The sequence below is a fragment of the Hyaena hyaena genome, unplaced genomic scaffold, assembly GCF_003009895.1.
Source record: "Hyaena hyaena isolate Hyena2069 unplaced genomic scaffold, ASM300989v1 scaffold_98, whole genome shotgun sequence".
NCBI classification, from domain to species: Eukaryota; Metazoa; Chordata; class Mammalia; order Carnivora; family Hyaenidae; genus Hyaena; species Hyaena hyaena.
Window position 1 is genome coordinate 1381408 of NW_024080730.1, and position 6000 is coordinate 1387407.

A 6000-nucleotide genomic window follows, 5' to 3' on the forward strand; every position below is an offset into this window, starting at 1 on the left:
CACGGAGGTGAGAGGGATGCTAACGCCCAGGCCCTCTGCCTGCCCAGTGGTCCAGGAAGCAGCATGTTGGGGGGCGGGGGGGGGGGCGGATAGCACAAGCTTTGGAGAACACAGATCTGGATCCAAATGCCAGCTGTGACACTTAGCTGTGTGTGTGTGTGTGTGTGTGTGCGCGCGCGCGCACGCATAAAAGAAAGAGAGACCTTGAGCAAAGGTCATAGCCTTATCACAAGACTCGTTTCCTGGCATATAAAGTATGAGACTATCCACCCGTCACATCAAGTGATGGGACCATCGCGTTAGGGACACGCTGTACCTTCCCAATCAGTCCTGTGCTCCCGGAACGTGGGCTTTAATGGGGATTTGTGGCCTCCTTTCCAGTAGGATCCCCCCTCACTCTCTCCACTCCCCTCACCCCCTGCTGGCATCTGATTTCCTCCTCCTGCCCCCCCCTCCCCCCGCATCATCTAACTTTGACACTTAGCTTGCCCCAACACTGCTGGGTTCATTTCTATCCCGCTGTACAACAGGTGGGCTTGAAAATGTGGAAAGAAACTTAAACTCTTCACGTTAATTTTTTTTTAAGGGCACTGGAGATGCCGACGTTTAGGAGAATCAATGATCAATGCATTATCTCATAAACAAGGAAGTCTTTCATAAAAAGTACAATGTAAGTTACAGCACATGACAATTTCTTACAGCCATAGTTATTTTGTGTTTGCTTTTAATAGAAACATGTATTGGGGCACCTGGGTGGCTCAGCTGGTTAAGCATCTGACTCAGCTCAGGTCATGACCTCACAGTTCGTGAGTTCAAGCCCCAAGTTGGCAGAGTGGGGTGACCTTGAACCCTGCACTGGGTGAACTAGAGCCCTGTTTCGGGCTCCACAGGTCAGCGTGCAGTCTTCATGGAATTCTCTCTGCCCCTTGTGGGATTCTCTCCCTCCCCCGGCCCCACTCACTTGCATGCTCTCTCAAAAATAAATAAACTTAAAAATAATAAACACATATTACTTTTTAATGGGGCGGGGATAGGAGATTCTAAAGAGAATGAATTAACCCCTAGCTTGACTCCTCTGAAACTCAACATCCCCCAAGTTCATGGAACCCATTCATCTCCCACCCGGGGAACCATAAAAATGGAGGTGCATGCAATGGGGATCCACGGGACCCCAGAGGAAGCCTGTATACTGGTGGGTGGAAGGGGTCACTGGTCCCTTGATATGGGAAGTAACCAGCTTGGGGGTCTCCCATCCAGAAGCCCCTGACCACGGGAACAGGGGTACCAGAGTGGAAGAACCCAACAGTTTCTTGTGCTTGTTGTTTCTGTTGCACGAACTTCCAGAGCCCCAAAGGACCCCACCACATTAGGAGGCTGCGGTGATCCAGGGGGAAAAGGGTGCTCAAACTTTCCTGGGGCGCCTGGGTGGTCAGTCAGTTAAGCGTCCGACTTTGCTCAGGTCATGATCTCACGGTTCGTGGGTTCCAGCCCCGCGTCGGGCTCTGTGCTGACAGCTAATTTTTTTTAAACTTTTTTAAATGTTTGATTTATTTTTGAGAGAGAAATAGAGACAGCGTGAGCAGGGGAGGGTCAGAGAGAGAGGGAGACACAGAATCGGAAACAGGCTCCAGGCGCTGAGCTAGCTGTCAGCACAGAGCCCCACGTGGGGCTGGAACCCACGAACCGCGAGATCATGACCTGAGCAAAGTCGGACACTTAACCAACTGAGTCACCCAGGCGCCCCTAAGAAAATGTTTAAGGCAAATGTTTAAAAACAAAAAAAATTCTTGCATTCTCGCCTGCTCTGGCTCATGGAAATGAAGAGGAAGGTGAACTTAAGAGCCACTTAGGAAACAAAAGTAGCAGGTGGGGCTTAGAGACGATCAAAAATAATCTAGAATGCCCCCCCCCCCCCCCCCCCCCCCCCCCCCATGGCTCAAAGCGACCAACTCTTGGTTTCGGCTCAGGTCATGATCTCAGAGTTTGTGGTTTTCATCCATACATCCGAAGAGGCAAGCTCCATGCAGCAACAAACGTTCCCTCAATGATTAACTTCCAAAAACATTCCTGGGCAGAAAAACAACCCGCACAAAATTAAACGTGCACTTTCTGGAGAACTGAGGCTTTGGATCACCTTACCCAAAAGGTCAGCTGGCTTCAGCCCAGGGTCTTCTGGGAACCCAACGTCCACCCAGTGTTTGCATGGGGTAGAAGGTGAAGTTCACAAAAGGCAACAATGTCAGAAATCAACAAACAGAAAATATTCCTCACTTGGGTTCATTAACGGATTAAAAAAACAACCACTACCACCACGCCCTGTACAGCCTACACTCTCGGAGACTGTTAGGGTGGTGGCTTTTTTGGAGAGGGGACCCGGGTGCTGAAGCCAACTCTGCGTTCATGTTCCCAGGTGCACGCCCCCCCCCCATTCTGCACCGTGTAAAAAGGAGAAAATCCTCGCAGGAAAAGCTCGCGGGTGGCTCAAGCCCTTCGAAGACAACAGAGGCCTCATTAAAGCAGGACACAGCGAATCTCTGAAACACGCTCGAAACGTGCCAATTTTATTTCCTTCTTAAAGACACTGCATTCTTCCGGAATCGGAAGTTCGGGCTTCCACCAGCCTCGGAAGTCTGGCCTGCCGGCGACAGCCACGCAGAATGACTAACCCTTCTCTCCAGCAAAGGAAAGCCTGCACCCGATCAAAGTGCAGCGGCAGCTGGCGGCCGGGGCGGGGCGCGCCTCCGCCTCCCACCGTCCCCGCCGCGCGGGGAGCCCGGGCGGGCCCGCGTCCCCGAGGGCACCGCAGGCGGCCGCGGCCGGCGCGCCCCGCCCCGCCCCCACCGCGCGCGTCACGTGACGGCTGCGAAAAGTAGGGGAAAGGTTACGGCGAGCCCCGCCCCCGGCCCGGCGCGTCCCGGGCGCTCAGATCCTGTTCCACCCGCCCGGCTCCGCGGAGACCTTCCGGAGCGAGCTGGCTCGCGTCGCCGGCGCTGCCGCCCTCCTCCCCCGGCGCCGCGAAGCGCCCCTGCGTGGGGAGGCCGGGCCCTTGGGTGGCCAGCTCTGGGGACCGTGGAGGGCTCAGTGCGCCCTAGGCCACCCCGCGCCCAAACTGCAGCAGCGCGTCCCCGCGCGCCCGAGAGCGCGTCCGGAAGGGGCTCCGGGCGGAGGCCCAGGAAAAAGTAACAGTGTTTCTATGAATGGGCACGCGGGGCCAAGGTTGCATAAGCGCGGGCCCTGGCCCCAAGACTCCCCCGGGGCCCGCGCCTGACCGCTGGGTCCCCACTGGTCTGAGGTCGGGCCGAGGGCGGCGGCAAGGACGTCAGGTTTCTTCCCTTCGCCCCTGGCTTTGGCCACTTGTTTTCAGTGCAAACGAAAGGTTATTTCGGCCTGTGCGCGATGCCAATTTCTGTGCACAAAGTATGTGCGTTCCCTCCTCTGTTTGATTTCAACAGATGGGAGTTCAGTGTGCAAGGTCGGGTCTAGAAAAGCTTCACCGGAAGGAAACTGGTCGTTTGCGAAAAGGAGCCCCCGGGCGCACAGAGGCAGCACCACCCCGAACCCCGAGGGCAGCACTCAGTTCCCATCGGACAGGGGCCCCCGACGACTTACAATCAGATACAGCCTCGCCTCAACGACCTGCGCGATCATCAGCATTCGTGTCCTCGGACTGACGCCACACCTCCCGCGCGTCACCCTAAATACTTTGCAGGGGGGGGATGCTTGCTGGCACAAATGAAAGACCGGTGAGTGCGGCCATTTTTTATCACTTGGTTTTGAGTTCAGAAGGAAATAAGTATGCTTGAATATCTGGAATGACCAGAAACCCGACGCCGATGCAAGAAAATGGTGTAACAAAACACGTTTCTTAAGGCTAAAAGGATTTTGTCCGGTACCTTACAAAGTTACCAGATTCCCACCTAAATCTGCCCTTAAGTACTTGAGCTACACAGGGAGCACCGAGGGACCCAAGCCTCTCCTGAGTTGGGAATACGAAGTCTGTTCCACAGTGAACATCTGGTGAATTACTCGGGATTTTTAACTTGGTGTTAAAAAAAAAAAAAAAAAGTCACGCCAGCTTTAGGGAAAGGCGGTTTACATCCTAAAGACGCTGACCCGCGGCCTTTCTGGGCCGTTGACCCGCCGAGCGGGCTGAGGTCAGGAGCTGCCTCCGTCGGGGCCCGGGACCCCGGGTGGCTCGCCCACCCCGACCGCGCGGTCCGGGCACGCAGGCCAAGGGCGCCCAGGCCCGGTCACGTGACGCCCCTCCCCCACCCCCCGGGGCCGCTGCGGCGGGGATGGGGGGGAACCCAGCGCGACCTTGGGCAGACTCTAGGCGCCCACCTGACCCGCACCCTGCGCCGCACCGGGATATGGGGGGCGCATACAAGTGGGGACCCCGGCCGGGCGCCCCTGACTCGCTCATGACCGGCGCTCGGACCGCGCGGGGAGTCCCGCGTCAAGGGCGTGTCCCGACGGCTGCAATGCGGGGGTGGCCGCAGGAAGCTGGGTGGACTGTGCCCCGCGGAGTCCCGAGGGCCGAGCGTCCCTCTAGCTCCCGCCTGGCACCAGCCTGCGACCCCTGGACGGTCCCCTAGGCCCAATCCACCCCCGGAGGGCGAAGGGATGCGGCGGGATCGAGAGGGGGCTGGCGGCGCCCAGACAAGTCCAGAAGGCCGAGCATCCCTCCTGCAGCCTCCCCGACCCTCGGACGGAACCCCAGACCCAATCCATTACGAAGAGTGAGGCAGGATGAGAGGAAAGGGGAAGCGGCGGCCCTGGTGGCCCCAGGAGGCGGCCTGCCAAGTCCAGAGAACTAAGCATCCCTCCGGCTCCCGCACTGTACCTGCCGGCGGGCCGACGACCCTCGCGCGCGCCCCCAGACCCAATCCACTCCTGGGAAGTGGGAGCGAGAAGGGGCGAGGAAAAGAGGCCAGGACCCCTACCGGTCCCGAGCTTGGCGCATCCTGCCGAGTCCGATGGGCTGAGCATCCTTCCCGCTGCCGCACGGGACCGGCACAGGAGGCCGCACGCGGAGCCACCCCTGCGCGGACCCCAGACCCGACCCACCGCGGAACGTGCGGCGTCCCCGACCCGCTCCCGTTTCAGGCTTTCTACGAACCCCGCCGTCCCCGTGGGGGGATGCAGGGGGGCCCCCTCGGCTCCGCGGCTCGGCAGGCGGCCTCCGCCCCCCCCGCCCGGGGTCCGGGCCCCGGCAGCCCCCGTGCGCCCCACCCGCCCCCGTGCGCCCCACCCTGGCGCCCGCCGCAGCCCGCAGGCCGGCGCCCGCTCGCCGGTCCTCCCCGCGCGCTCAGCCTCGGCCCAGCCTTACCGAGTCGGCAGACGGAGGCGCGGCGGCGGCGGCGAAGGCGGAGGCGGACTGAGCGAGCGGCGAGCCAGAGCCGGGGGCGGGAGGGCCGCGGGCGAGGCCGAGTGCACCCGACGCCGGCGGCCGCCGATTGGCTGCTGCGCGCGGGGCTTCGGCGCGGGCGGGGCGGAGGCTCCCGGAGCTCCGCGGGCCGGGGGCGGGACCTGGACGGGGAGGGGCGTCGGCGGGGCGCCTCGGGGGACAGGTCAGGTGAGGAAACTGAGGCTGCACGGGCGCGAGCCCCTGCCCGCAAGGGGCCCCTGGGCGAGATTCCTCACTCTGGAGACTCTGTTTTCTCATCTGAAAAATGGGCCAACTCACGTGGCCCAAGGTGCCTCGCTCATGCTGGCACTTTACAGCCATTGCCCCGTATAATCCCCAAAGCACCCCTATAAATAGCTGATCCCCTCCTGGGCTGCAGGAAGGATCAGTAACCTGCGCACGATCACACAGCTAAGAACATGGATGCGACGCTGCCCGGGTCTGACTCCGGAGCCCAGGCCCCGAATCGGACCTTATCCCCGGAGCACCAGCTGATGCGGTCCCGAGGCGGCGCGGCCCGCGGGGCCCAAACGCTCATGCGAATTCCGATGACCTTTCTGAGCCTCCTCCTAATCTACGTGGGAGAAAAATGC

The 6000-nt window shown here is 60.4% G+C and overlaps 1 protein-coding gene across 1 annotated transcript in view; it reads right to left on the reverse strand.

Annotated features, from left to right (window-relative positions):
- CPT1A (carnitine palmitoyltransferase 1A) overlaps positions 1-5366 on the reverse strand; it is a 51850-nt gene extending 46484 nt beyond the window's left edge. The window contains exon 1 of the mRNA XM_039235420.1: positions 5330-5366. The gene's annotated coding sequence lies outside the window, so the exon portion shown is untranslated. The remainder of the gene's footprint in view (positions 1-5329) is intronic.
- Between the last annotated feature and the right edge of the window lie 634 nt (positions 5367-6000).